This window comes from Leptosomus discolor, chromosome 4, assembly GCF_034619465.1.
Source record: "Leptosomus discolor isolate bLepDis1 chromosome 4, bLepDis1.hap2, whole genome shotgun sequence".
Taxonomy (NCBI): domain Eukaryota; kingdom Metazoa; phylum Chordata; class Aves; order Leptosomiformes; family Leptosomidae; genus Leptosomus; species Leptosomus discolor.
In genome coordinates this window covers 29,539,490-29,566,925 of record NC_141394.1, presented here as the reverse complement: position 1 = coordinate 29,566,925, position 27,436 = coordinate 29,539,490, and positions in this window count along the sequence as shown.

The window sequence follows — 27,436 nt, the reverse complement described above, 5'->3', positions numbered from 1 at the left end:
GTCCAGGTTGCCGGTATAATAAATTCTTTACAGTTAGCCAGTGCACAATGAGGATATAAAACACATTTTACTAGGCACAGGCATATTTAGTCAAAATACTGTTTACATCGGTATTTTGGTGATTGAATGGATGAGATCAAACATATGACTGCTTTCTATTTAATTAATGCCCATAAGAAAATAAAAGATTTTACAGCCCATATATCAATCTTAATTACTCCATTTTAGCCAGAATATTAAGGTGGACACTGCATTAGGTGTCTAATAGAAATCTAATGACAAATGTGGAGGCTGACACTGTCAAATAGGTTGGACGGGTAAAATGCCTGAACTGCTCTTTATGCTGTTTATTAACCAGAATTGCAAACGCCAATGAGATAACTGAGGGTACATGGCTTAAGTGAATGTAAAATGTACTAACAAATTAGTCAGAATGCACAGACTAGAGAATTTTGCTAGTGCCTTTAGCTAAGAGCCTGTCGGAAATTTTTATTGCAAATTTCCATTCCAGGGCCTCTGGAATGGCTCTACCCAGAAACTCTCTTGGGTAGTTGTTAAAATTTTGTATAATCTTTTTGACAATATACCTTTCATGAGCACAAAAAGAAAAGAGAAATTTTGAGGTCACTTTGATGCACGTGCAAACTTAGTTGACTTCATTATGTTTTCCATGACCAGGAGAAAACAGTGTGGATGAGACATGTCTGAAACTTAATGAAAAAGCTGCTTTGATTTACTCTGGGACATAAGGGACAGAGCACATTTTGTCAGTTGAAGCCAAGGAATGAAATTCAGTATGACTCAGTTTTAGATGAGTCATAGCTTCACTGTCCTTCAATTTACCCACCTGTAAAATGGAAATAATGGAGAATGGCAAAAATACTAGTTTGTGAAGATTTAAACAGTGTTTAAATAACTATGTGTTTAAAGTTTGTTGCATTGAAAGTGGCAAGGATTTCCATTAATGCAAAAGTACTGCCAGTGGTGGTGCGTGCTAAGAGCTTTATCAAGAGTTAACAGTATTGTGTTCCCATAGGAGGATTTCCCTGTAGAAAAGGTATCTTTTTTAGTCATCCATAAACCATCTCAGAGCAAGATATTTAGTCCTGAGTTTATCTATGCATTTACTGGTCCCATCTTATCATTAACAAATTTCAAAACCGTTGCCAAAACCAGGGACGACGTGATGGAGCCCATTAAGAAATCTCTCAAAAGCCTTGATACTTATGATGGGCGTCTCATCGATATGACTAATGTATACTTCACTATGAAACTTGTGGTGTCATTTTGTATTAAGGTAGTATATCGCTGGCCTTGGACATTCAGCTTCCGAGGTTTTCTTTTGCTTAGCATATCCAGACAGACCTCTCATAAGCTGATAGGTAGAGCTGAGTTAGTTGAAGAAAATAACGATTCAGTGTGCGGTTTTGGAAAATATTACTTGTGAAATATCTTTGCATTCATCTAGATTATACAAGGTTGAAATGGTCCAGTCATATGAATCAAAACAAAATGCTTTGGTAAGGTAACATTATGAATCAGCTGTCACCTTGTTTATGAGATGGATGGGCAATAAAGAAAGTAGAGAATGAATCCTATTTATGAGGCGTATTGCAGGGCAGTTTCTTCGAATTCGGCTGTACTTGAGACATTTTCAGAGACAGCTTTAAAAATAAGAGAAAAAAAATCAGTGCTGAGCATTGCAGGTAATATTCCCAAACTCTAATTAAATCCTTGTTCTTTCCTATCAGTTCTTTTCATAATATCCAACTAAATGAGTTTCTTTGTAATTAACCTTTTATGATCCAACTTTCCTTACTAATTAAGGAATTTTCCAATAAAGTGTGCTTTTATTTTGGACAAGCTGAGTGGCTGGTTTGCTGGAGCCTGCAGGGTAGAAGACGTTGTTCCTAGATGAGAAAGAAACTGATCTCTTGCTTCAGCATTTTCCGATTCAGGCACGAAGTGATAATCTCAATAGAGCAAAGGGTTGTGGTTACTCTCTGATACAAAAAAAGTTGGAAGGGGCCAACTTGAAAAAAGGTGCAGTCAAATGACATTGAAGATTTTAGATTAACTTCAGTGAAATTTATGTTCATGTTACTTAAAATCTTGTTTTCTCATGAATATGAGAGTGACAGATACATGGTGCCTAATGAAGAAGATTGTTCATTACTTCCATTTGCGTTTGACAAGTTTTCAAAGCCACTGCTAGAAAGATTAGATTTCTGAACACCTCTGTGTTCTCAACAGAAGAGCAAAGTTATGTGTGAAGGTGAATGTTTTCAATTTTTATTTAGGTTCTATATTTATTTTTAAACTTTAAGCTTAAACAGCAGAGTTTTCTATTGAGAAATAACAGTTACTGCTACTCAAAATAGTGATGCCTTCTTTCTGTATCCCTCTGTTAGTTAGGTTTAACTCCATAGCTAGGTAGCTGGAGTATTGAGGGATATTTTAGAAATCCTTTATGCACAATTAATGCACAAGCCTTGCCCAGGTTAGGTTCTTATTTATCAGTCTCAGTTTTTCAAACTTTACCAGAGTTATCAATCCCCTGTAGGGCAAGAAATTGTCCCTGTCAGCTTCTTTCATGAATCCAGCCAGCCCCTTCTCCTGACTCACACACCTCTTTCTACTGTGTTCAAGTGGGGTTCTCCTTTGAAGTGTTTATTTTTGCACCACATTGAGTAAGAACCTTTTATTCTTTCAGGCCCTAAGGTTCATGGTTTGGATCAGTCAAAAATGAAAACTTTCTATTATAGCTTCACTGTAGGTGTGTTTTGTATCCCACTGTGCCACGAGTAAAAACTAAAGATCTTGCTCAACTTTAACTTCACAGCATTGTAGAGACATTATACAAATAGAAATTACTCAAATCCCCAAAGCGCACTGTGAACTAAATTAGTAATTTGAAGTTCTCCCATTTAATGTTAAGTATCTTTTGAATTTTGAGGTACCAGCTGAATGCCCTCAGTGATAGCTTTTTGAGTCCTGTTCTTAATTTCTGCATATTAAGAAGTTTTCACCACCTTTTTATCAATTGTTCCTTTTCTTTAGCTCAGCAATATAATAGAGTAATTGAAGTAATTCACTAGCATGTAGCCACTTTACATTAGAAGATACTAATGATAACACTTCTGACTTAGTAAGGAACCTTTTCTTTCCCTTCATAGTTGCAGGGCTGTACATAGTAGATTTAAATTCTGTTCCAAGTGAGCAGTTATTTCACATCGAGTCCTTAAGTTGCAGGACTCAATATGGACAAATTTACATGCAGTTTCTCAATATAACTCCATTGAAATGATTGTGTAATTCAGTGTAACTACATAAAAATGACAATATAGCTGCTTCCCAAGTACATAATGGTTACAGGGTAGTCAGTGTTTCAGTGTAAAATGTAATTGATTCTTAATTATTCTATCTTGGAAAAAGACCACTGCTTATAATTTCATTAAGGTGATAAGAAATGACTGTGCAAAGGGCAAGAATCAGCCACATGTATACGTGCTTATTTTATGTTTTCTGAAAGTACCACTTTTTTATTTATCTGATTTTTCAGGTGAGGTTTGTAGAATAGTACTCTATTTTGAATTTGCAGCAGTATCAACACCAGAAAAGGAATTTCAGGGCTATTGCCTTGGTGTTTGGGTTGTTGGGTTTTTTTTGCTTGATATGCACTTATTTACTATCCCAGAAGCAATTAGAAGATAAAGCAGTAGTGTTAGGCAAGTTATTTCAGGAGAAATAACAATGTGCAATAAAAACAAATAGGCAGCTTTTCTAGCCAGAGTTGAACTTTATCAATTACAAATTCACCCGGCAAGCAAATTTGGGCTACCCATATTATTATCAATCAATTAGCTGTTTTTTCCTGGCTTCCTGGCTCTCTGTCCAGCGAGGATTTCTTCTTGTCTCCAGCTCCCATGGGACCCTGCTCCCTCTGCCCTGCAGTCAGGGCACACAGGGCAGAGTGCCTGAGGCCACAGCTATAGCTATGGTGTCAAGATGGTCTGGCCACTGTACGAGTCCAGGATCTCGTATTATTTGGGTTGTGGTAGAAGTGAGGAGTCAAGCATAGCGGAGCTGGCCTGGCTGGTGCTAAATGGGTAGCTTCCTGCAGAAGGGCAGTTTTCCCATGATCTTCACCACCATTGTCAGGGTGCTTTGTTCCATTAACACAGCAAATGGGAGCCTTTCACCCAAGGGGTATAATTATTCTCCATGGTGGAAGCTGAGTCAGGTCTGAGAATACCTTTTACAAAGCTTAGAATAGCATAAAAATATTTTCTCTGTTACAGGTCTACACTTACAGTGAATATGTGTGGCCACACTGCACGCCTTTTGATGTCCCAAAGTAACTGTTATCAATAGGATTACTTAGCTATGTAGACTGTTCAGATTACAGGACTCTTATTCAAATGGAAAACTTCCTTTTGACTGTGCAATTAGGTTTCTGTCATTCTCTTACTTCCCTATCAGAATATAATTCTAAAGGCCACTAGCACAAAGTTAACAAAAGACACTTGTCAGGTGAAATGCTCTTCCACAGAAATGAAATACTTTAAACAATAAGTGAACATCCTCAAGGAGAAGTGGCCTTCATGGATGGTTATGTAGTGATGAGATCATCCAGTGTAAGGATGACTAACTGGCAGCTCATATCTGGAAGGCTGCAAAAAGTCAAGGTTTTTTCCCAGCTTGGGACAGGGAGCTGCATAAGGATTGCTTTCATTAGCTCAAATGGGCAGGAACATGTTTCACCAGATGAGGTTGCCCAAAGCCCCATCCAACCTGGCAGTGAACCCTTCTGATGATGGGGCATCCACAACTTCTCTGGGCAGCCTGTTCCAATGTTTCACTACCCTTATCATAAAAAAATTCTTCCTTATATCTATTCTAAATCTCCCCTCTTTTAGTTTAAAACAATTGCCCCTTGTCCTGTCACTATAGTCCCTGCTAAAAATCCTCTCTCCATCTTATAAGCCCCCTTTTTATATTTATAGGCTGCAATAAGGTCTCCCTGGAGCCTTCTCTTCTCCAGGCTGAACAACCCCCTCTCTGTCTGCCTTTGTTCACAGGAGAGGTCTTCCACTTCTGATCATTTTCACGGTCGTCTTCTGAACCCACTCTACCAGGTCCATGTCCATCCTGTGCTGGGCCCCCAGAATCAGATGTAATACTCCAGGTAGTGTACTTGGAGTATTTGGTCGGATGTTTTAAGAACAAAGGTGCACCATACGCTTTATAATTGTAGTTATCAGTTGTTCTTTTGGCAGAGCAGTCTGCAAAAACTCACAGTGACTTTGTATTCCAGTTAGATCAATGCAGGCTGTTAGACAAGTTTTACCGATGCTTTGTTATCTCATCTATGTTTCCTTTTTTTTTTTTACTCATTGATACTTTACCTTAGCATCTTCAGCCAAAAAAATTTCACTCATTCAGAACATATCTATACTTCGCATGTACAAAAGAATCACAGAATTGAGCAAAACCAGCTGTTGCACAATGTCCGTCAAATTGTTTTTGTTGTACAACAACAAAGAAAAAAAATTTAATAACAAAAAAGAGAGAGAAAAAAATGCCTCCATTTACCTAACTGAGGTGTAGAAATCTGATGCCTTGTCATCTGAGATATGACTTTATCTGCCCAAGTGAAAGCTGATGGTGTTGCCCAGTCTGAATATCCAATGAAATTTCCACTTAGTATTTCACAGAACAAGACTACAGTGGTAAACTTACTTTAGTCCTACAGTGAAAATACTTGCCCTCTTTCCTGTCCCAGTTCAGTCTTCAGATATCTGTTGTTGCCCTCTCATCATGATAGCCCATCTCCTGAATCTTTTATCGTGTTTTTGATTCCTGATGATAATTTCTTCAAGATATCTTGAATCACTTCTAGACCTGATCTGACCTGTCTGCAGATACATGGTGATGGTATTAAGCAGAGTGCCTGACCTGCATGGCTGGTGATAACACATATTTCTTGTTGTTAGTTCTATCACCATGTTTCAAGGCCGGCAGAAGTTTCCTGAGGAGCAGGCGAGTCATGCCATCTCACCACACCAAGTAGCTAGTCACTCACCAGAGTAACAAATCCTGCCAATAAGCATCCCCTGCTAGCAGCTCTCAAAAGAGGGATAGTTATCTACAGAGAAATTAGCTGAGAGCATTGTGTGACACAGAATATCCACAGAATGTGGTGATTCTTGTTTATCATTCTTGTTTCATTAGAATTACATCTGGAGAAAAAACACTATCTTGTGCTGTAAATGCTGGGACTTTGAGGGCCAGTATATTTTCAAGTTGTTATCTAAAGAATAGGACAAGATTTTTTGGTAGTTTCAAATTTCTTCCTTAATTTTTCCGTGACAGTGGAACTAAGCCAGCTGATAGCAGTTTGCTGAGTTAGGCTTTTTGTCATGTACTGCTTGATATCCCTGAGTGGCAGAGAGTACTGAGTAAGGCAGAAAACGGACTTAGAGCAGCTCAGGGGTGAGACAGGAAGGCTAGGTCCCTTGGGGACTTCATGATGGTAACAACTAAAAATAACCTCTCAAAATACATTACTTTCTGCCACTTCTCTGGCCATTGCAAAGAGTGCTGACAGGTGTCAGAAATGGGCAGAAGGAGGGTGGCAGGAGAAAATCGCTGCACGAGTGCTGCACCAGTGGGGAGGTTGTTGGCTGTCAAACACGCTCTGGTTGTATGAATGCCTGCTGTGTAAATCTCGGCCCATTCGGTCGCATTCATCCACCTACATCAAGGGAAAGATGAAAATGTAGTTCAAAGGCAGACGGGGTTGACAGTGACTAAATGCGCAAGTAGCTGATAGCAGCTCAGCAGCCTGTGTGAAAGATCGTTACCTCATACTGGATGTGCGATGGGTAGGTATCAAAACCACTATTGCCGCAATTAGAAATAACTGTGACTGTTTTTGCAGGCAAATATAACGGGGGATCAAGAGCTGCAGTAGGTCTTGTGCCTGTGCTGTCGGTGTCACCCCAAGGGCAGTGTTCCCGTGTTATACCTGCACTGTGATAGAGGTGGGGCAGGGTATCATTTTCTTGTTCTGTCATGTTAACATGTAAGCAGTCAGTTGTCAGACAAACTGAAGGTATAAATGTCCATTCATCCCAGAAACCTTGGAAAGGTATGAACATTATAAAATCTTGTCTTGTATCAGAAGTCGGGCTTTTTCAAACACATATTTGAGAGCAGTCCTTTTATTTGTGTGTGTTCATTTTTGGGTAGGTGACCAGATCACTTAAAATAATTTTGTGCTTTATGTGCATTTTTGTACAATTTATTGCTTATCAAAGTATTTTCTTATTTTAGCTAAAAACAATGGATAAAAATCTACACCTAAAATGAAGAAAGTCATAGTTTGTGACTGTAATTGTATTTTCTGGTTTAAGCATTTATGAATCGTACATAATAATTTATACAGGACATAATCAGTGCAGAGCAGATATCTGTCACAACCTTTCAGATTCAGTAATTTTTACAGCTGCTTTGCAATCATGGTCACATATTTCGGTGCTTCTCTAGCCCATACACCATACCAAGTGAGCACATAGGCAAACAAATCAATATTTGCCCTTTAAAATGCAGAAAGTAATTTTAGTTGAAAATTGTTCATGAATTTGAGGCCAATGTTTTTTTAAAAAATAACCCTGTTCGGGTTCCTTATGTTGTGTGGAACTTGTACAATCTGAAGGAGTAATGAGCTTTTCTTACTGTCTGCTGCAGCACAATTCCAGTCCCCATATGCTGACAGTTCAAAGCTGCCTGCAAAGTCCTTGCATCTGATGTTCATACGGTGCTATGCACATGTCAGCTGCTGCATAAGATGCAGGGCACAGTCAGCAAGTGGTTTTAAGCATTTTGCCATTCACTTCTTTGGTAGGAGAGCCTGGAAGGGTTTTGTGAGCAATCAGCACAGGGGAGGGGGGCTTGCTGGGAGGCAGCGCTCCTGCGCATGGAGGGAGGAAGCCAGCAGAGTTCGGTCGGATGTCTGATAAGTCCAAACAGTTTGTAGTTGATCATTTGAGCTTGATGGCTGCCAGCTGGGGAAAGGGTGCTGAGAAATAGAGGAGCATCTGCATGTATCTGAGCATTGTTCTCTGAATTGTTCAAACCTGAGCTTGAATTTGGAGCATCACTAGTAAGAACTGTCTTGCAATTAGTGCTGTATGAACACAAAAGAAGACAAACACTGTGTATTGGAAACAGTTTTAATTTTTATGATGATATTAATTCCTTAAGTCATATAACTTAGTATAGTAGGAGTCAGTTCAGAGACAGTAAAGACAGTTCAGAACAAAATGTTTGAGTCATGCTGCTTTTTGCTCTCTTTGCTGTGGATGCTATTTTCTTTTTCCTCTTTTAAATATGTTTTAGCAGGAGAAATTAAAACATGGCAGCAAGTCTGCAAGAGCAAGTAGGGTAGCAGGAGCTGTAACTTTTCTGACTGTATAAGTTTAACTAATTCAGCTATAGCATACTGTACATATTATAGGTAAACAGGGAGTTAACTTCACTGTCACAAGCTGCCAATTCCACCTGTCATGTAATTCACAGTTTTTATGTGCTTTATATCAATTAAGTTCCATCTCTAGAGCACACTGCTGCATATTACTGATCTGCTAATGAAGCAATAGTTATATGGCGTATCTTCCTGATTCCAGCAAACACAGAATAAGCACAAGTCAAACTTTCCCTTGACGAATTGTATGAGCCAGGCTCTCACTTCTAGCCAGAAAATAATCTGTTTAGCTAAGATGAGAGACATCTAGGTTACTATACAGCTCGGCTCTGAGACTATGTTGGCCTTGGTTGATTTGCTGGTAGAATTATACCAAATGCCAAAGCAATCAAACAACTCTGCTGGCAGATGGGACCCTCTAGGGTCCACAAGAGATCCTAAGGTGCAGGAATGGTCCCTGCCAGGACAGCTCACCCCAGGACCTAGTCAGAGCCAGAGAGTGGCTTCCTGCAGGTAGCGCAGCCCACGTCCAAGCCAGGAGGAAGGTGAGGAGAATGGTGATGATCTGGTAGCGCACAGTCTGGCATTGGACATTAAATTCAAGGTTGGCTGAAAGAAAGGTGACAGCATTAGGAAGAGAGTTTTCAATATGACTTTTCCTTTTGCTGTTCTCCATTTCCAGTTCCCGGTGCAAGTCAGTATTGTTCTCCTTCACTCTACTCTTTTCCAATGGTGCTGAATGCTGATGAGCTAATACTTGGCTCAACACCAGCAAGTAATTTCCTGGTAATTAATTTGTTTTCTCTATACCTGACCTGATTTTTTTTCAGGTAATTTGCAGGTTGGGCAACCCATCAGAATCAAACAATTTTAGGAGGTACCCAGGAGTACAATGAGTAATGGTTATTTTGACTCTAGCTTCCCTCAATCTCTTTCTCTCTCTCTCTCAGCATTAGGGTTTCATTGCTATTATAGCACTTTGCATATAATTACCAACAGCTTTAGGTTATAATTATATTGTCATTTAGTACATTTGTAATGGGAAAGAATGAACAAAGCAGTGAATTAAATATGTGATGACTGTTGGTGTTGTGTGCCTTTTGCTTTCTTAACATCTTCATTAATATTTTGCAGTGTTTATGAGGAGCTACCTGGAAAAACAGCCATTGCACACATTTAAATATGACACAACTCTAGGAGCTAAAAGGAAAAAAAAAACAGGATGAGCAGATACCCTTTAGAAATTAGGATTTTTTAATATGGACTTTAAAAATTACTGCAATCATTTGCTTATTTATTTCACACGACATTTTCAAAAGGCAGCAGCAGTGGGCTAATGCTGCAATAAGTGGTAGAACTCCTGTTGATCTCAGTAAGAGCAGATGTAAATAGGTACCATTCACTCAAGAAAATACCATGGGGTGCTTGCTGTTTGGAAACAGTTTAGAAGTTAAAGCATACTGAATCTTTGTCTTTGTTCTCGAGATAACCTCCAAACTCACTATTGTTTGGTATTTTCTGTGCTGGTAACCAACATAAAATATGGTTGAACCAGTTGAACATTGTGCCACCATATACGTGGAATAAACTTAATGGTTGTCTCTAGGAAATCTATAATGGCTCGAGTTTACAAACAAATACGAATCAAAGTATCATATACACTTGTTAATGTTGCATGATTTGTATGTACGTGTATACATGTTAAAGTTTACTCAGTTGTATGCATATATATATACAGTTACAGAGTGAAGAGTCTAAATTACATAGCACAGTAATGGCGAAGAGAGAGCTAGGTTCCAGCTGCCTGACTCGGCAGGTGATCACAGGTGTCAGGGCTCTCAGAGGGTGTTCCCATCCTTGTCCTTCCTCTGATGTACCATGTCACACCTGTGCCACTGACACTGGTTGCAGCACAGATCATGGTGATGGGTTAGCACAACAACCTGTTTAGCCACAGGCAAGGGTGGAGTTTAATGTAGCATTGCTTTCTGCATGGGTAGCACTGCTGCTTCATTCGGAGCCTAATTCAGGTCCTCTTCAGGGATGTAGGACTGCAGGTTTCTGGTTGATGTGGGTGTGTAACATTAAAACTTAAGACAACACAGCTAGTTCCCAAAATTTCGTGATTTTTTTAATATCACCTGAATATGTCAGCACCATCTTTGCAGGGCACAAAATTGTTGCTATATATGATGGTCAGTTTTTCCATTCCTGTGAACTCTAGGAGCATAGGCATGAAAGAAATGGTGTCTCTAAATATCTAAAAAATGTCATGTTACTGTGTGATCAGAAGAGAGCTATCAAACTTAAATCCTTGAGACTTACAGGTAATTCCACAAATCTAAAATAAGGCAAACATAATAGATTTGTTTTGTTAAATAATAATGCCTCAGTACCAGGCCTATCTGTTTCTCCCTGGTCTCTAGCTAGAGAATACTGGCAGTAAGGTATTACTGAATATATGAAATAGCATTGTAAAGCATAAAATACATCAGATCCATTGAGAACATCCGCTATAAACTCTCAATGCCATATAAGTCTGTGTAAAATACACTTTTCTTGACTAAATTTGTTGAGCTTGTAGTTATCAATAAAGGTGGTGAGTATTTAGTAAAGTAACTGGTGCTTGTAACATATTTCAAGTCAGTATGAAAGGTTAGAATTTGACAGCATAGATGGAGATGTTTCTAAAGACTGATCTTTCTAGTGATTTTATCTCTAGATAGTATAGACATCTGTGTAGTGCAAGCATGGGTTTTACAAGTGAAATCTGAGCATTGATTTGTAAATAAAAGACAATTTACAGAGAAGGAGAATTTGGTTTAGACACAATTGTCAAGATAAGTGAATCAGCTAAAAATTATAAGTGATTGACAGTGTATGTACAATTTCTTCATATTCAAATATTTAGGATTAAATGCTTTACAATGTAACCCTTCAGTCCTACATACCTTTGCGTGGTGCAGAAGAAGGTGTGAAGGTCAAACACAAGTGGAAACACTGGTTAATGTTTCTCAAATGCAAAATTTTAATGAGATTCCTCTCAAATATTTTACATGAATAGAAGAGCATTAAAAGGAAAATGTATCATATCATATCTTCTGTCTTTTCCTGGCCAGCTAGAGGGACTAGGAGTTGAGATTGGTATGGGTACGTAGGAATCATAATATTTTGTTCTATATAGAAGCCATAATACTCTCTTGGCAAAAAGTTACTTGCAAAAAGATGGAATAAAAGAGTTTTGAATCAGAAAGTCAAGCTGTCCACAATCAGGGAATGCCACAATTAAGCTTGTGAATATATACTTCAAAGTCACTCCACCAAATTGTCTGCTCCCTAGGGTTTCTCAGTGCAAAAAGGCACAAGGATTTTTTTAAACATGGATAAAATTTGCTCTCATTTCTGAGAACTGCTGATACAGTAAAAGCTAAGAAAGCACTCTGCAGAGGGCAAATAATATAGACAGTTTCAGGCCAGTGTTGAAATTTGGCAAAATTCTAGGTGCAAATGAAGTACTGTAATGGAAGAATCTCACTGATTTTGTCATGCTTAACTGTCTTAAAGGATCTGGCCTAGGAACTTCAGCCTAGATGACAACTTAAGTTTCTAAAATCATAAGGCCATCAGTAAGATTACAGTGCTACTTGTCCCAGAAGTAACAAACATCCTACATAAGCACTGGTAATGCCAGAGTGCTAAGTGCTGGACCTGATGCCTTAACCCTAGCAGGATTCTCAGCACTGAGATTGCTTTATGAATCTGTTCTGTGAAACCTGATGGAGGAGGATTTTCTGAGTGAATGAAATCCCTGTGAAGATAATGAGCCACCGAGTAATGTATTGCTCAGAAAAATAACAGGGTGTGATGGTCTCCAGTTCAAAACTTTCTATCTCTACCCAAATTTGAAAGCTGGCTCTAGGTTTAAATCTGAATACAAAATAAGCATGTGGAGCAAGGCTGGAAAATGGATTCATCAGTTGCTTCTGACAGTCAAGTGATAAAATTGTTCATGCTCTTTTTTCTCTTTCTGGATCAATGAATACATAGCATTTTAATGTGATCAAAGTTATTCTAAATTTCAGGATCAATATTATTAATTAGCTACTCAAAGCTTTGTGGTCTTTTTTTAAAAAATAGAAGGGGAACAAACCCAGAATTTTTGAACTATGTTCTTTTCATGAACAGAGATTAAGAAGTCATGAGCTTGTGACCATTGCATACCAACTAAAAGGCAAATGATACGAGTTTTCATTTTTCAAATTTTATGTAAAAGACATAAAATTCATTGATAGCAGCAATATCTTGCCAGCATGGTCTCTTAGTAAACAAGCTTCCAGAAAAACTATGATAAATAAAGTATCTTTGATAGATAAATGAATACCATGAAAGCTAATGCTCTGCTTAATGGATGTACAACTTTACCAGCATCCATTAATCTGTATATGAACAAGCTGTAAGTATAGGTGGTCTTCAAGTCAATTATACTTCAGCTAAGCATGACATGAAGAGCGGACAACAAAACAGCCTCCTTGAAGATGCAGTAATGGTGAACAACAGGACAGATAATCATGAAGGATTATCTTACTGGCTCATAAATCCAGATCAATGCTGACAAGTCTCAGCTCTGGGAATGACAAACTTCCTCTTTCTCTTGTGATGTTGACTCGAAGTTGCCAGGCTAATGATCTTACTCCATTAAGCTTTTTTCCAATGCCATCGTTTGATGGTGTCTTATTTGAATGTTTACATTCATCTTCTTTTAAGTTACCAGATGACTTTTCAGGCCTTGGTACTGCTGACAAAAGTCATTCTGCAAACTCTTTTTCCACTGAGACGGTTGAATCTGTGCTGCCCAGCTGCCTGTCTTTGATAGGTCTTTCAATCTGTACCTTCCTGACATCTGTGTTTTGCATAGACAAAACAACTTTGTATCTACATATATTCTAATTTATAATGTATACCAATCTGATGATCAGTAAACTAATAACAGGAAGGTTTTCTATAGTCCCTTTTCTTCTAAGCTGGCTTGATTTTTAGAGCTGTATGTATACATAAATAATGTCCATGACAATTTTTGTTGTTTAAAAGGTTAAGTGGATGGTATCATGATATGCTTTCCTGTTGTCACGTGTTCGTGAACACCAGCGTTTTGCAGATACTGTATGACTGTCCGCTTGAAGTCACTGATTCCACTGATGCTTGTCACTGGTCCAGTGGGTAAAAGCTTTGATAATGTAGCTAATTAGGTAAGCTCCTACTTTCTAGAAACAAATCCATATGGCATTAGGGACCTCTTTTTTTTTTTTTTTCCCCCTCAGCTTTACCTGCCCTCATCTGTTTACTTTGTCTGCCTCTATTGTCTTTGTGTCAAGATGAGGTCTCAGGAGTGAAACTGAATTATAAATGAGTCCTAGTGTCCTGTGCTTGAAAATCATATGAATCACAGAATTATGTGAACTGTTGGTTGGAAATTAAGCCCTGGATGATCTTACTGGCTTCTGTGTACCTTCCTTTTATTTATTTGCATACTATTAAAAAAGTGACACTGGAAAGAACATATTCCGAGAAAAGGGACATTTTTAACTGTCATTATAAAATGTAACAGGATGGGTCCTGAATTTTTAAATCTTTATTTTTTAATTGTGCAAACATAGGCTTCTATTTCAGTATGAGAGTTGGTTGAAACTGGACAGTGAATTAGCAAAACAGAGGGGATTGACCTTGTGTTTTTACTGATACCAAGGCTGTACAGGGTAAAGAAGCACATATGTGTTGATATCTATAAAACTTTTTTTCTTTTTAGATAATTGAAAAATATTATCCTAAAAATTTTCTTACTCGTTCCACTGACTGTATTATTTTAGTGTGCCACTTGTATGTACCTCAAGTTTCTGAAGATAGGAACAGCCTTCACACTGGCAAGGGGAGGCTATTTGTGAAAAGTCTTGGATAAGTCTGGCTTGAAAAGCTTCAATGAGACTAACATGTGAAGTATTCTGTTCTGGGATCTTGACAAATGGACAGTTAAAAGAGGGTGCATTACTTCCCCTGCCTATTCATTGCTCAGTTTTGCCTACAGAAAGATGAAATGAGGTAAGGAAGAGTCTAGAATAGTGGATAGCTTAGCATTACAGCACAACTCCTTTTCTTTTACATTTGCATGCAAATTGATCTAGAAATCCATCAGCTGATTCTGTTAATGAGGTCAAGAAAAACATGCAGAGTTAATCAAACCCAGCTATAGCTTTTATTGGGTAACTGTCTCCAGGGATAGAAACTCAGGAACACAATTTTTCTTCTGTGCTTGCAGAAACGCATTGCCAAAACAGTGGTATTGGAATTTAATTTCATTGAAGAGCTGCCTCTCTTTTTCCTTTTGCACAAAAGTTACCCATGCATGTCAGTCTTGTCATTTTAATTGAACTTGTAGGCATAGCTGGCACGTGGTGGAATTTACTCTGTCAGTATAACAATAATAAATTATTGCAGAAGGTTTGATAAAGAAACCTGGGACTTTGCAGAGAAGAATAGTAAGGAATTGGGGTTAGGAAGGAAGAAGTTTCATGAAATACAGCTTTACGTGCCAGTTGACTTCGCCATTTTATCCATTTATGCTTGTCATTTTGCTGCCTGTTGTTGCTTAGTTATTCCAGACACTATGCCCATCGTATTCTGTGTTATAGCTATTAATCAAATGGTTCAATCTTTTCCAGTCTGCCTTTCAGACAGGATAATGTTCCTAGTTACTTTTACAGCTTCTTTGATTTTTCCACCATTTTGCTTGCACTTTGAAATGAATTGTAGAAATAAGATTTATCTTCTTGAATCTGTGAAGGATATTAAGGAGGAAATTAATTTTAACTTTGAATCTGATTATCCCTAAAAGATTAATTGACATTGGTAGTTGTGACCATGTGGCCTGAATAAAAACCATCATGGGAAATGCCTGGATTCATAAGTATTCTAAATAAAGTCCTGCTGTAGTACATGTATTTGTGAGATGTGTATCTGTAGAGGCCTCCCAAGTTTGAGATGCAGCTAGGGGAGAATAATAGGGGGCTTATTTCAGCATGTGTGTAACTGAAATTGGTATCAAGAGCTTATAAGAGGTATGTATGATGGAATTATGCCATGAAAGGCCAGGCAAATGAACAGGTAATGCCTGATGTGGTGGAGAAGAAGTAGTCAGAGTATCTGGAAGAATGACACTGTTTCTCTTTAACAACTGTTGGCCGTCTTGTGTAGTTTTATTTTTTAGGCACTGAGGACCCTATCTTGGCCCCAAATTGCAATAATAGAACATAGTGGGTTTTTTTCAAAAGTGTATGTACCTCTTTTGAGTATCAAAAATATAAAAAAGGCTAGTTAAGGCAGAATTTAGACTTCTAAATAAAAAATAGAAAGGTATGTGGATGTCACTGCACTAGCAACTGTCAGAACTTTTAGAAGCCACACATATGTAGAAACATCTTAAGCTCTTAGATGCCCCTTTGCTGCATGCCAGATGTGAGGTGAAACAGCACCCAAAAGCAAAGACACTTGAGAAGCCTTGCTTTATCTGCTTAGTGTGCCCAGAGCAAATCTACTCCAGAGCAACAGTCCCTGAGCAAATCCCAGCACCCTCACTCACTGCACTTCTTAGTATGGCCAAAGGATGAATTGATGACAGTGGATTCTGCCTCAACAGTTTCTACATTTTCCATTAGACAAAAAGAGGCATGAAATGGACTTAGTCTCAACAGAGACCAGACTAACAGGTTGTCTCTCTCCAAGGTGCATATCCTAACTGTTTGGATACTGAGTAATCCTTCTTGGTTACTGTAATGAATTTTGTCAAACTTAAGAGTATTATTTAGAGATTTCTGTGAGTAAATTACTTCACAGGGGGTTTCTCAATTTGCAGACATATCACCAAGAATGCACAAGGATGCCAGTTTGAATAAGTAGACACTGAGATTAGCCTGAGTTAATAGGCAAGAGACGGTCTTGGAGAGTAGCAGAGTATGAAGAATGAGAGGTAGTGGGATGATTTAGATTAAGGTAACACCCAAGATAGCCATTGGACAGGAAGGACTGCATTTCTGCTGAAGAGAGCAGTATTGAAGTAGCCAAGACACAAACCCAAAAGTTCCCAGGAAATAATTTTCTCTGCAGGAAAGTATACGGAAGACACAATCTTAGCAATATTACTCAGAAAGAATGTGCAAACTTTGTATTTTCCTATTTAGTAAAGGTCTGAACTAAAAATGACATCCAGGCAAGTGTGACAGTAACAGGCATTGTTCACTGTGATGTAGGGTATAAATGGAAATCTTCTTTTAGCCATACTGAGCTGTACTGAGCCTAAACTCACAACTGCACAACTGCAAGAGGTATCAAAGAGACTGACTATGATTTTAGTTTAGATGGAGAGAGAAAATTTTGGAATGGCAAAATGGATCCATGAATCGTCAGAATAGAGAAGGTACTTAAATAAGTGCTTCATGAGAAGAAATTGTGGTCTTCAAGATCTGGGCCTGTCACATTCATCAAAAAGATTTTGGAAAAACTGTGATTTAAACCCGAATTAAGTAACCAAATATTTAAGGTCCCTGTAGTTATTAGGAAGAAGAATAGGAAAGGCTGTAGTTTCCTATCACAGAGTTATAAACCAAAAATTGTTCCTCTTTCATCAGTGGCATTATCTTGATGTTAATTTTTTAAGTAAAAGAACATTCAGTCTCTCAGAATCCTTCTAACATATATATTTGAGTGATACACATGCAAAGTCAAGGTGTTTGTTTTATATTTCATCATTAGAAACTAAAGCCTTTGATAATGTGGTAAGTGGTCCAAATGGGGGTTGCAAATAATCATGTCTAACTAATTATCTACTGTATAATCAAAAAACACAAGAGGAATAGACACCTGCATAATGCAAGCCTTTGGAACAGATGTGCCCCTATTAATAGACATGAGTTGCCTATTAAAACTCCGTGGTGACACAGAATGTTTTCTGCTTTATGAAGGATACCCTGCCTAACCTTCAGTTTCTATGTAATTATAAACAAGAAAAATGTAGAAGTGGTGCAGCTTTCTTCTTCTCCCCATTATGCTACAATGTGAACTCTTAGCCCTCCAAGGTTTTAAAGGTACCACACTACTTATCCAGTTGGCTTTGGCTAATTTTGTGGAATATGTGTTGTCTGAAGACATGAAAAAAAATATTATTCAATGGGAATATTTTGCCAGTAAAGAAATTCAGCATTTAAAGTCATTTACAAACATTGGAGAGATGCGTTGTGCCGATGATTATGGATGTAACAAACAACATAGTGTGGGAGGGTTTTCTTAAAGATATCAAAATAGCAGTTTTGGAACTGGATGACAATAAAAACAAAAGTGAGCTACTTAAAAATATACTATAGGGAACCAAAAACTCATACATTTATTCATTAGGATAATATTTTAGATATTAATAACCGTTTCCTGGCCCCAACATGTTTCACTGAAGGTGAGCTTGAGTTTCATTCTCTGTCAGTGCAGTTATACATCTAACATTATACATGTGTCTTGTCCTATAGATTTTAATGATATTATTTACAGGCTTAAAACTAGGTGCATGCATATGTGTTTGCAAAATAGAGGTTTTAATTGTTAGAGATGTTGCCTGTTACATTGCCTGATACATGCAGCTAAAATTAACCAGACCTAAAAATGCATGGTTTCCTTGATGCTGGTGGTCATAAGCTAATCTTATTTGAAATATTTTTCAGAAAATAAATTTTAAAATCTTAAAGATTAAAACAATTTTTGGAAGAGTGAGTAAAGTGGAGCAAATTAAACACAAGGACCTGATATCAGTTGTTTTGTGGGGTTTGTTTTGTTTTGTTTTGTGGGGTTTGTTTTGTTTTGTTTTGTGTTTGGTTTTTTGTTGGTTTTTGAGTTTGTGGTGCCCATGAACAGCAAAACTAAAATGTTATGAAAAAGCATCAGAACATTGCCAGTTTTTCAGGCTGCCTAATTCTGCATCCTTAGACTTTTTTGCTTTTAATATTTTCTAGAAATAGATACTTTGAGAGAGAGAATACTTTAGATATCCTCCAAATTTTCTTATTTAAGATACCTAAAAACACCAGTGTCAGAGAGCAGCTATCTGAAATGAAAGTGATCTTTTTTCAAAACCTTGTAGATGAGAGAGAAATCCTTAAAGCACATGTAGTCTTGGGCCATTTGTATCCATGGTCTTTCTTTTGAATTCAGCTCTACTGAGTTGAATTAAACAAAGGTGAAGAATTTCAGAATCTACTTTTTTTACAACCCATTTCTGAGAGCTGATTGACTCCTGCAAACCACACACAGTGTTCAGTGTCCTAGGACTGCAAATGCAGGTGAAGATTTTGGGTGCTTCCCAGCAAAGGACAAGGCATGCTGCTCCCCTACCCTCTAATTCTCGTTTTTCCAGAGTATGGTTAAGGTGGAGGGACTGGAGTCCTGGGAAAGGACCCCAGCACCTGTGGTCATGCAATATTAGTTATTTTTTTTAAAGAAGTAAATATTTCATATTCACAGACGGAATAAAACACTCTGAACTGTGACTTGTACTGAGATAATCTGCCTGAGTTTGCAGAGAGACAGCAGCAAAAGCTATGATGAATGTAGGCTGTCCCATAAATCCAGAAGAAGAGCTAATGGAGCCAAGGGGGTTTTCTCCATCCCTGCCCAGGGCAGGCCTGGGCTGACTGCTGGGGAGAAAAACGTGGGGAGTCCAGCCTGCGCCTACATTACCACCAAGGTTTCTCTGCTGCTGGTTCTATTTATAGGGAGTACAGGAGAGGAAGGGTGGCTTCTAGTGCTGAAAGAGGAAATCCCGATTAGAAAAACATGTGGAGCTTTTTGCATGACAACTAGAGAAGCCTGGATTGTGCTGACCCAAGACTGTGGTTAACTGTCCTTTATCTATGGCCTCCTATCTATTACCCATCCTTTTCTTGTTGTTAAACACCATGTTAAGCTTCGAACTTTCAGTAATGCAAACTGCTTTCAAAGTGTTCTTTTTAAATAATATTTACTTTTTCCTTGCCAAAATTCAGGATAAGCTGAATTCAGCTATAAGATACAACGATCAGTTTAGAATACATAAGTGGAAAATGATGGCCACAGATCTATCCACTCAGGGTAGCAGGAGCCTTCCTTTTGGAATGATGTGTTATGCATTTCTAAAATATACTTGACAGCATCAGGGCACTACAGTGAAGCCAAAAGACAGATGAGGTTTAGATATTTTCCATGTCTAAAATATTTTTATTTTGACAAGTAAAGATTAGCTTAAAAGGTCAGACTGAATGTTATATCATATACTGTAGTAAATGTAGAAGGACATTAAAAATATATTCATAGAGAGTGAGAGCATGTGTATATTCATTCAGTGAGAACAAATATATTCAAATATATACAGGAAATCTACTCCATCCATCTAAGTCTTTCAGACCTAAAGTACTCACCACTAAAAAGTCAGCAGTTGTTAATGTTTATCACACAGTAGGAATGAGATTACCTCAGCTTTTCTTTCCCTTTAGGATAAAAGATATTGTATAATAACTAATTTTTTTAAAAAATGCATTTGTGGAGTTAGCAGCTTTCACAAGTTGCTGCAGCTACTTGTGCTTTTGGGATTTTAAATACTGATAGCGCTGACTTATTTGTCTGCATGAAGCTTATGTGCTGGCCATTGGTCCTCTGTCTGAAGGTCATGCCAGGGATGACAATATGGATCAGAGATCCATTCCTCCCCTTCTTCTTACTGTTCATTCTGGTGGTACCTCTACTGCTGACTTACTTCATATTTGACATTTTTAGGGCAGAATTCACTTCTCCACATAAGGCACCTAATGGTTTTTGAGATTCCCTATTGTATCAATAACATCCATATGGACCTAACAGGTAAAGAAGTAGGACGTGCAAGAGACCTGTGTCTTCTGTAGTGGCAGCCAGAATCCAGGTGAAGTATCTTAGAGCAACACGAGTGGCACTATGTCAAAGCGGCCCTTTGATATCTACGTGTAGGACCTAAACTGAGCCCTTAGTGGCTTTGGTTTTTGTAGTGAGAGGTAGCTAAGTCTCCACCTGCTTTCTTTCCCTCCCTTCTCATCTGCTTTTGTAGACAGAAATAGCCTGCACAAGTCAGCATAACCCATACCACAAAGGTAGCTCTAGCTGAATATATTTGTGCACGGCCTACCGGCAGCAAAATCTTAACTCCTAGCATTCAGGAGCGTGCATTTATGCATTTTCTTTTCTGTGGCCTATTTGCTCTGTTCATTGCTATTGCCCTCAGGGACACATTCACTCACAAAGATTTGTCATCTGTCATCCAGAATTCATCATAATTTTGTTGCACATTAGATTTGATACAACTATGATGAATACCCAGGGTATTGCTTTCCTATTCTGTGAGTGCCACTTAAATTTGTACAGTCTGTGTTATCCTGGTGACTCATTTCACTTTGATACCATTTTTTTAATCTAGAAGGCTGAACAGCATGTCCTGACTTTGGTCTCTTGCCAACTGTAGTGATCTTTGCTTTCCCACATCACAGAAGATCCTTGCCAAAAAGCAAATACATGCAGCTAAGAACTCAACTGATGAGAGCAGCGCTGTCCTTTCACATAGAGGTGGGAACAGGCCATTGAACCCTGGAGGGAGAGCATTTAATTAATTGTGATTAGCCCTTCTTCTCCATCGTTCTGTAAGAATTTCTTTTGTCCAAATCATTTTGGCTGTATTTTGCTTAAATCAATATGTCAAGGAGATAGGACCTTCTTTCCCAAGTCTGCTCCTGGCCCACCATGAGTGACTTCAGAAAGTTAATTCACTTCGCTGTGATTCTGTTTCCTTATCTGTAAATAGGAATAAACTCCACTGTAAGGCATATGAAGACTTTCAGATAAAAACAGAGCCTTTCTGACAACTGCGATACGTTACTGTGATGAGGTCTGAAGCACCACATATTCTCCATATAGTTACATGAACAAAAAAGTTTTGTATGCCACCAGAACCAGTTATTTACCTTCACAGCATGTGATAGCATACCTGAAGTGATTTTAGACAAGTCAAAATTTTTGCTGAATTACAGATGCTGTGCTCCTAGGTGCCAACAATCACCAAATAGACATACTAAGTAACCACAACTGCCCAATTCGATGTAGAAAACTGAAATGTGGGATCTCCATTATGCTAACTGGAGAATGATCCTGTGGGTTCAGTACTTCCCCAAGTATAAGGGAATATACATTGACACTGCTGACTGTCAAGTCACCCACACTCAAAGCCAAAATTGGGGGTGGTCCTCTCTTTAAATAATGTGTATATCAGGTAGCCAGTCTGTCAACCAAAGGAGAGTGGGAACCCATCAGCCAAAAGCAATTCTTCTAGAGAAGAAGGGGAATGCCTCACTTTCTGCAAAGCTGATTAAGAAGGTTTTATTTGGGATGATTCTTTCTTTCTCTCTCCTCCTTGTCCATTACACAGATAAGAAAGAGAAACAGGGCCAAGTGTGGGTTCAAGAATCATTTACATCTCACCTACGCAGAGCAGTCCCATGTGCATTTACTGCAGTTACCCACACAGAAAGGGCCTCCCTTCTGGGAAACTGAGCACTGTCACAGCTTGATTGCAGATCTCCCAAGTATGCCCATGTGATCACAGCCAGCTTATACGAAAACACGAAAACAGTTTTAAACTTGTAATTTCTATGATGAGCTCAAACCACCATTTTTGTTATTATTTCTAATGACATAATGAAAAGCCTAAGGAATTTGGAGAGTAGGACTGCAAGTCTATGTTGACATTATGAAGATTCATGGCAGTGTTTTTTTTTCCCGGTGACTCAAAATACTCAGGGGCTTGCCATTTTCTACAATGAAATAGCATCAGAAGCATTCTAGCTACAAACATACAGAAACACTCAAGTCTGAGACTTCTGATCCTTAGTATGTATAGACTGAATTAATATGAAAAATCCGAACAGCATGTGACAAAAACAGAAGAGCATGTATTAATGTGGAAAAAACGAATAACATACATGAGGCTTTTAAGATGACTCCTGAGAGACAGGAATGAGCCTGTCTTTAAAATACATACAAAACCTGATAGAAAAAGAAAATTGGAACAGGCTGATTTGGCAGAGGAAGTTGAATGAATATGTTAAATACACATTTTATATACTCTGACTCATAACGTGAATGCAAGTATAAAATAAATTAACCAGCCAACTGGACAAACACAGTTATGTTATTAGGAACTTCTGTCACATTTTTGCCTTCTGTAGGTAACACGAACTAAGTGTTGCATATTTTTGAAACAAAGATTAGAACTACTTTTCACATTTATTGAGCACATTTATTGCTTTGTTTTTAATTCTTTTAATCTAAACTGAGATTACAGTCTTACAGTATGTTTTTCTAACTATGGAGTACGGTAGTCGTTCTTGCCTATATCTGGTATAAGAAATAGGTTATTAATTTCAAAACCTCCTTTGTTTGTAATTATGACTTGTGTTATCTAGATGTAAAAATGCAAGATTAAACATTGCCATAGTTGGTTACACTGAAGGCATTGGTCAAAATCAAAGCAGCAGAGTGAAAAGACTGCTTTCTGCTTGAGGGCACCATTGTTCGTACTGAATATATAGCTCTTAAGGTGTTCCTAATGTCTCACCCATGGGGTCAAAGCAATTAAGGCAATTCTCTATGGGACTAATGCTTTTCTGTGCTTTATTTTTTCAGTACAAGGTGTTAAAATCTTTACAGTGTCATCATCTGCGTACACAGAAAGACCTTTTTTCCTGAAGGTTTAGAATTAATTTATTGTATGCATTTATGATATTGTTCATGTTAACATCGTGACATGTATTTTTGGACTCACAGAGACATCATTGGGTACATCTTATGGCCTCTTATCTTTAAAGAAAGTGAGAACAGAAGATTCAAACCTGCTGCTAAATTCTGTGTTTTATTGCAATAATATGCTGATTATACTGGTAATAGCCGTTACAACCAAATGGGAGGATAATGTCTACTGACATGTCATCATAATGAATTAATGTGAACTCTACTTAATTACATATCTACATCCAGATTATATTTCCAAATGAAAGCCATCCTATATTTTGTATGGCTTGGGTTCTGTAACTGAGCATTGCATAAATCAGTGTCTGTTACATAACAGGTATGTGATTAAATATCACTGACACGGGAATTTTTCAAATAATAAGCCTGATCCTTTACTCTCATCTCAGACAAAATTCCAGTTGACTTGGTGGGCAGTTGGTTTGCAGACATTTTGTAATAATTTATTTTTTTCAGTGATGGAAAGAGGGTAGTTGACATTTTTCTTACAGAAGAATGAAATGCAGGGTGAAATGATGGATGCTTCAACAGAATCTGTAAATTTGATGAAATTGTAAGAGATGAGGTTTTCCTCACCCATGTTCTATCCCCATTAAAATAATCTGACGGTATAATAGTGGCAATAAAAATTAGGTCTTTGTAAATCAAAGGTAGTGCTATTGAACTCGTGAGCTGGAGGTGTGATAGAAATTGTGCCTTAGTATTCCAGTTGAGTCCTGATTTCCCTTTTCTGTAATAGAACAACAGGTACTGTTCTATTTTCTTTATGAAATCATTCTTTCAAAGTAGTGAGCATAGCACAGACACATATTTAACATGTGAGAAAATGATTCCTGTCATATGAAGGAATAATCAACTCAATATTCTCACCTAAAGAGCCAAGTTGTCAACCCCGTGCACTCTCCAGCTAGGCATGCTGAGCCCTGAAGTTGTGATGCATGAAAGGAGGAGGTCTTCTCTCCAACACTTAGCACAGCCCTTACAGGTCGAGGCTGTGACCTCTACTACAGCCTGGGGGCAGCAATAAGTCCTGTTGCTTAAGAGACCGTGATTCAGTGGCAGAACTGACTGCTGCTTTAGCCGTGGGGTAACAAGAAGTCCTGTGGCGCTTGAGACCCTGAATCCCGTGAAGGGAGAATGGCTGGTGTAGCCATAGGCATCAATTCAGAAAACATGCACTTCCACCTCTTTCGACTCTCAAGATATAACTCTTGCTGCTGGACCCTCAGCATCAGTTCCTTAAACCCTGCCCCCATGCCACGTAAGAGTGTAATCAGATCTGCTGTGGTTCATCGTGTGCTCATGTGTGCCTATATCTGTGAATGCATAAGTGTGTGAGAAATTATCTAAAAGGAGTGTAGGTAAAGACAGAATTTAAGAACGGCATCGCTAGCTACAGGGAATAGTAGCTTCAATTTTAATTACACCATTAACTACTTTGAAAGCTAAGCAGGCAGGACTCCTCACCACTGCAACAATTCAACAGGCAGTCACTTAGTTAAGACTTACATTCCTGATTTCCAAGGCAGAAAAGAATCCAGCCCACCTTCAAGTGTGTGACTGGCAGACAAAATACACCATGCACTTTTTTGTTTTTAGAATTGAAGAATATTGCTTCAGGAAGCCATAGACTTGAATTGCAAAAGCCTTATTGAGTAATAAAGGGCATTTTTAGAGAGTAAGTTTTAAAACCATAAGCCAATTTTGTTTTAAAGTAGGGCTTCTGATGGAGAAGTGTCCATCTTATCTGTGTTATAACACTATATGTTGGATGCAAAACAGAAAAAGGTAGGTGGTGGATGCGGGGGCCACAGGAGAAGTCGCTGTGCATCTTCAACTGAGGAGGTTCCGAAAAAGCTACATGTTCCTCCTACCAAAATTGTGAAGAAGGCAGATAACACTGTCACTCCCTCCTACCATGTGAGAATCCCATAATAAACTAGGCTCATCAAGATGTAGTATTCTGTACTTTTTGTGATGGAAAGATTCAATTTCCTTCTATAATAAGAAGTTCATTCAGACAGTCTCTCCAGCAATATTAAATCTCCATTCTCTCTCATACACCACTGCATTTTTTTATCTTCTTTTTGTCAGAGAAATATGTCTAGGTTCATTGTGGGCATTGTGTTGTAGGATATCACATTCACAGGTTTCATCCGGGAAAAACTCTTTAAACTAATGAGTGGCACATAATGTTTTTCTACCTAAATACTTGAGTATTTCCAACAATTTCACATACATTTTCAGTTCTTTTTTTTTAAAAATATTGTCAGCAAAATTAGTGGTGCTGCAGTTTGCTTTGTTTTAAAATATTTCAGGCTTTCAAAATCAAGAAACCTTTCTGCTCTGCCTAGGGCAACATTAGCATAAGCTTGCCTCCTCAGCAAAAAAATGTTCCTTTTACCTGGTTGCAAAAGTTGTGACATTTAATTGATGCTGTTTGAATATATGTACTTGGCTGGTGTAAATCAGCACAAATGCTCTGCTTTCAGTGAAGCAGCACCAGCTTACATCTGTCACTAGACTTCTTTGATGAAAGAAGGCAAGTCCTTCAGGGAAGCATTATACAGAGTCATGAAGTGTTGTGGAGAAGTTACATTGTTCTGCACTTCTGCATTTGATTTTCAAGCAAAAAATATAATGGATAATTAAAGTGCTTAGCATATCCACAGTTGCATTAAGTTTTACTAGTTGGTAATAAAGATATTATACCGCTTACAATTTGCTCTAACTTTAAATATATATTTATATTCCTACAGCTTCAATACAAGTTCTAGCAGGGAGCTTGTAATGTCGTTTCCCATGCCAAAGAACATTAGTAATCAGTATTTTACTATTCATTTTCAAAAGCCAGCTAAAAAGTAGGTACTTTTCCTCACTTTCTCCTGCATTTTTCCTCTTCGTTCTCACCTTGCATCCCCCGGACCCTTTTCTGTCAGCCAAGGAGTAATTACATGTATGTTTTTGTTATCCACAAGTCAGTCGACACATGTAGCTATAAATTCAAAATGCCTGGGTCACCTATTTCAGCAAGCCATGTATTCAAGGCATTGTTTTATTGCTGTGGCTTTTAGTCAGATAGCAGGATCCAATTAGTTTTTCCTTCATCTTTATTTTTCTTGTGGAACATATTTAGAAGTAGCTGGAGAGGGAAGAGGATAAATGGCATAAAACTGGCCAACATCAGAGGACGTCCTACATCAAGACATTTTCCTGGATGATTTGTACTGCCTGAGAAGAGTAAAAAATCTCATTAAAAGAGAAAAGGAACACGGCAGGATTCTTTTGACATTATATTTCTACCTAAGGCAAACACATGTCATTTCTAAGGTTGTCCAGCTGTATAGCCTTGTGTCACATTGTGCTGTAGTGAGGGTCTAGCAAATCTTGCATTATTACCATTGCGTATAACTTCCCATGTAGTTTTTACTTGATTTAGTGGATGTATTTTGAATACCAAGTAAATCATAAGCTTAAACATAGATTAAGAAGGCAAGTGGACTGTATTTAGGTTACTGAAAGAGTGAATATCCCACATTTTTATATTTGTATGAGCAAGTGTCCCATATCAAGGACAATGCCTAATGCACGATAATTTTGCATTACAGCTGATGCTTGGAATGCTAGAGAAACAGTAAAACTTTGCAACACATTTTCTCTCCTTGTGTTTATGTTTTGGTGTGACATCTCCTTTTGCAATTCATCATCTTTGTAGCAAGAATGAAATCTATGTATGTGGAACTTCCATGAAATATGAACTTAGTAATGTGAGCTATGAGCTTTAAGATGCTGCTAGAATGAAGATATCCTACCTCCAAAATATGACATTATTGAATTGTTTCTAAATCTGGCAGCATTCCACATATTGCTTGAAATTTCTGGATTTATATTCCCAGTGTTTCTGAATTTCTTAACAGCTACAGTTCTAGTGAGAATGTACTAAAATATAACTTGTCTGTAAATCTCCCCTGTCATATGCAAACATTGAAAGACTTTCAAGGGAATTGCTTTTTTTAAAATACAGAAAGGCACTCTTTGCCTAGGTTGTCAGTGTAAAGC